The following is a 10,246-nucleotide window of genomic DNA, read 5'->3' as shown; positions in this document are numbered from 1 at the left end:
CTGCCTCACCACCTTCTTTGTGAAAAATTTCTTCCTAATGTCTAATCTAAAAACTGACATAAACCAAAATCAAAACCAATGCAAATGCCACCACTTGCCACCTCCCTCAAGCGGACTGACACTCCACCAGTCTACCATCACCCATCACCTTGAACAATAAAAATCTCCACTTCTCCTGCCACAGGTTTTATCACTGACTGATGGCATCTATGTTATGGAATCTCCCTCTGACCAGCCGGGGTCAGCTGTCCTGGCTGTGTCCCCCTGACAACTTCTTACCCACCCGCAGCCACTCACTGGGAGGGAGCAGAGGAAGCAACTCTTGATGCTGTGCAAAGGAGACAATCACTGCCCTCACTCTTCTGGCACCAGGACGATGCCACAGGACCCAAAGAGCTCTCACAGTTCAAAAGGAAAGTGGAGAAACTGGAAAGGATCTGGAGGAGGTCTGCCAGGATGGAGTTAGAGGCCCTCAGCATGAGGTGTGAGGGCACACTTTGGCCTGCGGGGGGAGGCTCGGGGCAACCTGCTAAGTGGGTCTCTATATCTTGTGTTCAAAGGAAAACCTAGGGAATAAGAGGGCTCAGGTGACCTCCAGTCCAAGTTCCCAGCTCCAAGCAGGGCCAGCTCTGAATTCAGACCAGGCTGCTCAGTCCATGTCAACATCTGCACAGAGACTTTAGACATCAACAAGACACCGAGGACACAATTAAAAGAGAGGATTTGGGCATTTGACCTGCTCTATGAACACAGCTATCAGTCTTCCACACTTTCTTGAAAGTCCACCTTCTTGTCCAGAGCAGCAGGATCCTTCTGCCAGTCTCCTGGCCCATCTCCAGCCCTTGGGGTCCTTTAGGCTGCAAACAGAATTCAAACAAAATGACTTGGAAACTGTCAGCTTAAAAACTACAAGAGTGGGAGGTGGAGGCATCTTAGAGCTTCTAGGTTCTTGTGGAAGACTTAAGAGTTCTGTGAAAGGAAGAGAATGGTTTTGAATAAACTGATTTTAGATCATTTCACGTGATGGCTCTACTCCCCCATTTCCATCATCTGCACCCTGAAACCTCACCTGCTTTTCTATATCGCCTCTCAGACCTGACCAAGCGATGAAAAGAAAGGCAGAGGAATGGCCCTAGGCCTCTGTGAATCTCCTGGGTTCTGGCACTGGGATGGCTACGATGTCATTCCACTTTTAACCCCCTAAAGAACCAACCTGGGAAGTGACTCTGCATAGTCTGACCTCAACAAGGCCCATGCGACAGGACAGGCTGTGTCTGTGTCTGCAGACCCCACACACCTACAGATTAGCTCAAGCTGGGGAATGTCAGTCAAACCTGGTCTCCTGGGCCACTGGACAGAGGGGTGGGTGGAAGGTCCAGGTGATGCTGGTCAGGGCCATGAAGGTCCATAGATGCTCTCAGGGTCCTGACACTGCCCCACGGGTAGAGAGAAAGGAATGAACCACACTGAGCCTTGACCTGTAATGAGATGGGATCCTATGGAGAGTAGCCACACTGGAGCAAGGGGAGAAGTGTGAGGAGGAAGGAGCAGCAGAGATGTTCTTCACTGACTGTTAACCCCCTCTTCACCACCCTCCATGCTCCTTCTGGGGATGGGGTGGGCAAAGGAACTGGGAGCAAAGGAGTCATTTGAGCGTGGGAGAAATCAGGAGAGGAATGGGCTTTAATGTTTTGTTCTTGTTTCTCATAATCCAAACCTTTCTTAACTGGCAATAAATTAAACAGACCTTCAGCAAAGTCCATGTGTCTGTGCCAGCGACAGTCATTGGTCCCTGAACTCCTTTGCTTTCTCTTGACCCATGAGCTCTCCTGGATTGTTTTCTCCCTCTGTATCATTGGTTCTGGGCAGGGAGGGAGCACTTGGGGGGGGGGGAACCGGCTGCTGTACAAGGTTAACCCCACCACAGGACGTATCAGGGCTGCTGTGTCCCAGGACGGGGCTCCCAGCACCAGGAAGACCCTGCCCAGCCTGGAGCTGAGTCCTGCCCAGCCCAGAAGGATGGTTGGGCCTGGAGCACATTATGGACAAGGAGAGGCTGAGAGAGCTGGGCTTTGAGAAACCTTTCAGGGGGAAACACTGAGCAAGGCCCCAGGGCAGCTGGGGGATCCCAATCCATGGACGTTCTCCGTGTTTGATGAGACAAGGCCATGAGCCCCTGATGTGTTTGGAGCTGTGTGAGAAAGGGCTTGGCTGAGAGCCCAGCAGTGGCGAGAGCTGTGGGACTGAGGTGCAAGAAAGGTCAGTAGGAAATGGGTTCCCTTTTTATTAATAATGCTGGTAGAGTTGGGTATCAGTGAGCAAAGGAGGAGGACAGAGGTTTCGTTGTAGCAAGAGCCCTGAAATGTGAGGGCACCCCAAAATCCTCATCACAGATCTTGCACTCCCCTCAGCCCCACCTCAACTCTTGGGAGAGAGTTTCTGGGATCTCCCGGGGCCCTGGGGGGCCTTGGGTGGTGCTGAAGTGAGGGGTTTGGAGTCCCCAGGGGGTCTTGGGGGAGATTTGGGGAGGCTATATGGAACTGGGGCTGGGGTTTGGGGTTCCTGCGGGGCTTGGCAACAGGTATTAGGGGGCTGGAGTGGAGATTTGGGGTCCCCAGGGGCTCAGGGGGGCATTGGGGAGGGGCTAGGGTGCAGGCTTTGGGGTCCCCAAAAGCTTTGAGGGAGCTGGGGTTGGATTTTGGGGTCCCCCACATGGTTTGCAGGAGAGATTTGGAGCACTATGGGGGACAGGGCTGAGTTTTGGGGTCCTCTACTAGCCCATGGTGAGGCATTGGGAGGGCTGGGGTGGGGTTTTTTTAGCTGCCCTGGAGGTTTGTCGGGGTGTGGGGGGATGGATCTTGGGGTCCCTCAGTGGCTTGGGGAGAGCTGAGGTGGGGTTTTTTGGTCCCAGGGTCTGTGGGGGAGATTTGTGGAGGAGTTTATGGGGAGACAGGGCTGAGTTTTGTGTCCCCAGGGGCTTTGGAGGTGATGAGGTGGGCTTTGGGATCCCCTGAGGGTTTGAGGGGATTGTGGGGGGGCTCTGGGGAAGGGGGTGAGATGGGTTTTGGGCTTCGTGGGGGATTTTGGGAGCTGGGATGGGGTTTGGGAGGCTCCTTGGGGCTTGGAAGGAACACTGCCCCCCAGAAATGCACTCAGCAGCCCCCAGTTGGGGCGTGCCCCCACCTTCCGGGTGCCCCGACCCCCCCCTTCCTTTTTGGAGTGCCCCCTCCGCCCCCGCCCCATGGGAATGGGAGGGGCCGTCCCCGCTTCAGCCAATGAGTAGGCGCGACGCGCAGGGTCCAACCGCCGGCGCGGGGCTGCGGAGCCTTAACGGCAGCGCGGAGGTGAGGGCGGCAGCGCGGAGGTGAGGGCGGCAGCGCGGAGGTGAGGGCGGCAGCGCGGAGGTGAGGGCGGCAGCGCGGAGGTGAGGGGCTGCGGGGGAGGAACCGACCGGCGGGGCTGGGGGCGGCGGGGAGGGGCGAGAGAGCCGCGGGGAAAGGGGAGAGGAGGGCAGGGAGGGGAAGGAGAGGGAGGGGAGAGGGGAGAGGGGAGAAAGGGCTGAGAGAGGGAGGGGAGAAAGGGCTGAGAGAGGGAGGGGAGGGGGGAGGGGAGAGGAGGAGAGCAAGAGGGGAAAAGGGGGGAGAGAAGGAGGGGCTGAGAGAGAGGAGAAGGGGTAGAAGGAAGAGCTGAGGGGAAAAGGGGAAAGGAGCTGGGGAGAGGGAGGAAAGGGAGCGGAGAGGGAAGAGAGGGAGAAGCGTGTGGGAGGAGAGAGGGGAGGGGAGAGAGGGATAGAAGGGGAGGGAGAGAGAGAGAAAGAGGGCAGAGGGAGGGCTCAGGAGATGGGGGGAGAGGCAGAGAAGGCTTCAGTGCCGAGGGTGCTGCGGATCAGCCCAGGGGTTGTGGTGGCCAGGCTGCAGCCCCGGTCCCGTTGCTGCCCCCACTGACGCCCTCGCCTGCAGCCCACGTGCAGTTTCTGGTCGAGGTGACCCTTCTGCTGTACGCAGCATTTCTCGAGGCAATTCTCGAGGCGATTCTCCAGGCGATCTCCGCGGCGCTGCCGCAGCCGTTCCCGGCAATCCCCGAGGCCAAGCAGAGCTCAGCCCCGGGCTCAGCCCCATCAGCCACACGGGCAGCGGCTCCCTCAGCTCCAGCGGGATGTGGTGCGGCACAGCCGGTGAGCGGTGGCAGAGGGGAGTGCGGGGGGCCGAGGGGCAGAGACCTCTGCAGTTGCTGTCTGTTGGCAGCCCCTAACTCATGCGTTAGACGGGGGGCAGAGGTCCGAGCGAGTCGGGCTTTGGATGGCACGAGCTCTGTGAGTGCTGCTTGCCTGCGAGGGGGGATGTGGCAAAGCACTGGCTTTGCTGTCTCAGGAAGGCTCTGGTCTGGGCTCTTGCGTAGGCGTAAGACAATGACGATGTGTGTGAATGCAGGTAAAGAAGGATCCAGAATGCAGAGGATGCAAAGGGTTGTTGGGCCAGATTGCTACATTCCCAGCCGTAGCGCTCTGGACATGGATGTGGCCAAGTTCCTCCTGACCAGATAGAAGGACGCTGCTGAGGTGTCACCTGCCAAGAAGGTGAGCGTGTTGCTGAGTTCCGTTGAGTGCACTGGTCCCTCCCAGACCCCTTCCTGGCCTTTCCCAGAGAAGCAACCTGGAAGTTCTCTCGCATGGGTGCGTGAGGCTGACAGTCCCGAGCAGCGCTGGCTCCAGCTCTGCTCTTCAGGAGCTGGGGATGAGGTTGGAGCTGTAGGGCCTGAGAAGGGAACGTGGACAGAGGAGCCTGAGCGAAGCTGTTCTGTAGGGACTGGGCAGTAGGATTGTCAATTGTGAAGTCATCAAAAGGCAGGGACTTTAAAGAGCAGACTATAATGTCATAGAAGGACCCAGGTGACAGCAGGGCATATTTTTAAGTCGTAATAAGACTGGGTATTAGAAGGGCCAATTGTGAAGTCATGGAAATGCAAGGACATTGAAGAGCCAATGGTGATGTCATAGAAGGGCCACGTCATAGCAGGGCAAATTGTGAAGTCGTAATAAGACTTGGTAGTCAAAGGGCCAATGGAAGTTATCGAAGTGCATGGACATTTAAGTGAGAATTGTGATGTCATGGAAGTACTAGGTGATAGCAGGGCAAGTTGTTATGTCCTAATAAAAGTGGGGAGTAGAATGGCCAGCTGTGAAGTCATCAAGGTGCAGGCATACTGAATAGAGAATTGTGATGTCCTAGAAGAGCCAGGACATAGCAGGGCAAATTTTTCAGTGGTAATAAGTCTGGGTAGTAGAAGGGCCAATTTCTAAGTCATCGAAGTCCAGGGACACTGGAGGGTGAATGTTGATGTCCCAGAAGGGAAAGGTGACAACGGGGCATATTTTTAAGTCCTAATAAGATTAGGTAGTAGAAGGGCCTATTCTGAAGCCATCGAAATACAGGGATATTGAAAAGCGAATTGTGATGTCACAGAAGGGAAAGGTGACAGCAGGGCAATTTGTTAAGTCATAATAAGACTGGGTAGTGGAAAGGCCAGTTGTGAAGTCATCGAAGTTCAGGGACTTTGAGGAAAGGATTGTGATGTCATAGAAGAGCCACGTCATACCGGGGCAAATTGTTAAGTCATAATAAGACTGTGTAGTAGAAGGGCCAATTGTGAAGTCATCAAAGTTCAGGGACATTGAAGAGCGAATTGTGAGTTCATAGCAGGGCCAAGTGAAAGCAGGGCAAGTTGTTATGTCATAATAAGACTGGGTACTAGAAGGGCGAATAGTGAAGTCATCGCAGTGAAGGAACACTGAAGAGAGGATAGTGATGTCACAGAAGAGCCAGGTCATTGCCAGGTAAATTGTTAAGTCGTAATAATACTTGGTAGTATAAGGGCCAATTGTGAAGTCATCGAAAAGCAGGGACATTGAAGAGCAGATTATGATGTCATAAAGGGAAAGGTTGACAGCAGGGCATATTGTTAAGTCATAATAAGACTGAGTTATAGAAGGGCTAATTGTGAAGTCATCGTAGTGCAGGGAAATTTAAGATAGAACTGCGATGACGTAGAAGAGTCAGGTCATAGCAGGGTAAATTGTTAAGCCACCATAAGACTGGGGTAGTAGAAGGCCAACTGTAAGTCAACCAAAGTGCATGGACATTTAAGTGAGAATTGTGATGTCCTAGAAGAGCCAGGACATAGCAGGGCTATTTGTTAAGTCGTAATAAGTCTGGGTAGTAGAAAGAACAGTTATGAGGTCATCGAAGTGCAGGGAAACTGAAAAAAGGATTGTGATGCAATAGAAGGGTCAGGTCATAGCAGGGCAAATTGTTAAGTCGTAATAAGACTTGGTAGTATAAGGGCAATTGTGAATTCATCGAAGTGCAGCGACACTGAATAGAGGAATGCGGTGTCATAGAAGAGTCAGGTCATATCAGGGCAAATTGTTAAGTCGCAGTAAGGCTAGGTGCTAGAAGAGCCAATACTGACGTCATTAAGATGCAGGGACATTGAAGAGCAAATTGTGATGTAATACAAGTAAAGCTGACAGCTGGGCAAATTGTTAAGTCATAATTTCACAGGGTAGTAGAAGGGAAATTCTGTAGTCATAGAAGTGCAGAAATATTTAAGTGAGAATTATGATGTCATAGAAGGGCCAGGTCATAGCAGGGCAACGTCTTAAGTACTAATAAGTCTGGGTAGTAGGAGGGCCAATTGTGAAGTCCACGAATTGCAGGGACACTGAATAGAGAATTGTGATGTCATAGAAGAGCTAGGTGATAGCAGGGCAAAATTGTTAAGCTCGTACTAAGGACTTGTTTATATAAGGCCCAACTTTATGAAGCTTATCGGAATCATTTTCAAGGACATTGATAGTTATAATTGTGATGTCATATACGAGCCAGGTCATAGAGCTGGGCAAATTGTTAAGTCCTAGCTAAGACCTGGGTATTTAGAAGGACAAGTGTGAAGTGTCACCTAAGTGCATGGGACCATGGAAAAGAGGAATTGTGATGTGCATAGAAGAAGCCTGGTGATAGCAGGGCAAATTTTTAAGTCGTACTAAGACTTGTTATATAAAGGCTCACTATTGTGAAGTCATCGGAAATGCAATGACATTGTGTTATAATTGTGATGTCATAGAAGAGCCAGGTGATGCAGGGCAAATTGTAAGTCGTACTAAGACTGGTTATATAAGGCCTAATTGCTGAAGTCATCGAAATGCAATGACATTGATGTTATAATTGTTATGTCATAGAAGAGCCAGGTGATAGCAGGGCAAATTGTTAATTCGTACTAAGACTTGTTTATATAAAGCCCATTTGTGAAGTCATCGAAATGCAATGACATTGTGTTATAATTGTGATGTCATAGAAGAGCCTGGTGATAGCAGGGCAAATTGTTAAGTCGTACTAAGACTTGGTTATATAAGGGCTAATTGTGAAGTCATCGAAATGGAAAGACATTGAAGTAATAATTGTGATGTCATAGAAGAGCCAGGTGATAGCAGGGCAAAATGTTAACCTCGTAGCTAGACTTGTTTATATAAGGCTCCATTATGAAGTCATCGAAATGCAATGACATTGTGTTATAGTTGTGATGTCATAGAAGAGCCAGGTGACAGCAGGGCAAATTGTTAAGTCGTAGTAAGACTTGGTTATATAAGGGACAATTGTGAAGTCATCGAAATGCATGACATTGTGTTATGTTTGTGATGTCATAGAAGAGCCAGGTGATAGCAGGGCCAAATGTTAAGTCGTATAAGACTTGGTTATATAGGGCCAACTTGTGAAGTCATCGAACTGAAAGACATTGAAGTGATAATTGTGATGATATAGAAGAGCCAGCTGATAGCAGGGAAAATTGTATAAGTGAACTAAGTCTTGGTTATATAGGGCTCAACTGTGAAGTCATCGAAATGCAATGACATTGAAGTAATAATTGTGATGTTATAGAAGAGCCAGTTGATAGCAGGGCAAATTGTTAAGTTGAACTAAGTCATGGTTATATGGCGCTCAACTGTGAAGTCATAGAAATTCAATGAGATTGTGTTATATTTGTGATGTGATAGATAAGCCAGTTGATAGCAGGGCAAATTGTTAAGTCGTACTAAGACTAGTTTATATAAGGCCCACCTATGAAGTCATGGAAATAGAAGGACATTGAAGTAACAATTGTGATTTGATAGAAGAGCCATGTTATAGAAGGGCAAATTGTTAAGTCCTAGTCTGACTGGGTGGTAGAAAGAGAAATTGTGAAGTCACGTAAGTTCAGGGACAATGAAAGAGGATTGTGATGTCATAGAAGAGCCAGGTGATAGCAGGGCAAATTGTTAAGTCCTAGTTGTTTACATAAGGCACAACTATGAAGTTATGGAAATGCAATGACACTGTGTAATACTTGTGATGTCATAGAAGAGCCAGGTGATAGCAGTGCAAATTGTTAAGTCGTACTAAGATTTCTTTATATAAGGGCCAATTGTGAAGTCGTCGAAATGCAAGGACATTGTGTTATAATTGTGATGTCATAGAAGAGCCAGGTGACAGCAGTGCGAATGGTTATGTCGTACTAAGATTTCCTTATATAAGGGCCAGTTGTGAAGTCATCGAAATGCAATGACATTGTGTTATAATTGTGATGGCATAGACCGGCCTGGTGACAGCAGGGCAAATTGTTTCAGTCCTAGTATGACTGGGTAGTAGAAAGACAAATTGTGAAGTCACTTAAGTGCAGGGACAATGAATAGAGAATTGTGATTCCATAGAAGAGCCAGGTGATAGCAGGGCAGATTGTTAAGTCGTACTAAGACTTGGTTATATAAGGGCCAATTGTGAAGTCATCGAAATGCAATGACACTGTGTTATAATTGTGGTTGTCATCGAAGAGCCCGGTGACAGCAGGGCAAATTGCTAAGTCCTAGTAAGACTGGGTAGTAGAAGACAAATTGTGAAGGTCACCTAAGGGCATGGACAATGAAAAGAGGATTCTGATATCATAGAAGAGCCAGGTGACAGTACGGCAAATTCTTAAGTCGTACTAAGACTTGGTTATATAAGTACCAACTATGAGGTCATCAAAATGGAAGAACATTGTGTTATAATCGTGATGTCATACAAGAGCCAAGTGATAGCAGGGCAAATTGGTACGTCGTACTAAGAGTAGGTTGTATAAGGGCCAATTGTAAAGTCACCGAAATGGAAGGACATTGTGTTATAATTGTGATGTCATAGAACAGCCAGGTGACAGCAGGGCAAACGGTTAAGTCCTAGTAAAACTGGGTAGTAGAAAGACCAATTGTGAAGTCACCTAAGTGCAGGGACAATGAAAAGAGGATTGCGATATGATAGAAAGCCAGGTGATAGCAGGGCAAATTGTTAAGTCGTACTAAGACTTGGTTATATAAGGTCAATTGTGAAGTCATAGAAATGCAAGGACATTGTGTTATAATTGTGATGTCATAGAAGACCCAAGTGATAGTAGTGCAAATTGGTACGTCGTACTAGGGCTTCGTTATATAAGGGCCAATTGTGAACTCATCAAAATGGAAGAACATTGTGTTATAATCGTGATGTCATACAAGAGCCAGGTGATAGCAGGGCAAATTGGTACGTCGTACTAAGACTTGTTTATATAAGGCCCAATTATGAAGTCATCTAAACGCAATGACATTGTGTTCTAGTTGTGATGTCATAGAAGAGCCAGGTGACAGCAGGGCAGATTGTTAAGTTGTACTAAGACTTGTTTATATAAGGGCCAATTGTGAAGTCATCGAAATGCAATGACATTGTGTTATAATTGTGATGTCCTATAACAGCCAGTTGATAGCAGGGCAAATTGTTAAGTCGTACTAAGACTTGGATATATAGGCCTCACTGGTGAAGTCATCGAAATGCAGTGACATTGGTGTTATCTTCTGATGTCATAGAAGAGCCAGGTTACTGTATGGCAGATTGTTAAGTCGTACTAAGAACCTGTTTTATATAAGGGCCAGTTGTGGAAGTCAGTCGGAAATGCAATGACATTGTGTTATAATTGTGATGTCATTGAAGAGTCAGGTGATAGCAGTGCGAATTGTTAAGTCGTACTAAGACTTGTTTATATAAGGCCCGACTATGTGAAGTCTTGAAATGGTATGACATTCTGTTATATTTTGTTGTCATAGAATACCTAGGTGATAGCTCGGCAAATTGTTATGTCGTACTAAGATTTCTTGACATAAGGGCCAATTGTGAAGTCATCGAAATGCAAGGACATTTTGTTATGTTTG

This window comes from Cuculus canorus, unplaced genomic scaffold (genome assembly GCF_017976375.1).
Source record: "Cuculus canorus isolate bCucCan1 unplaced genomic scaffold, bCucCan1.pri scaffold_85_arrow_ctg1, whole genome shotgun sequence".
NCBI lineage: Eukaryota > Metazoa > Chordata > Aves > Cuculiformes > Cuculidae > Cuculus > Cuculus canorus.
This window is presented reverse-complemented; position numbering follows the sequence as displayed.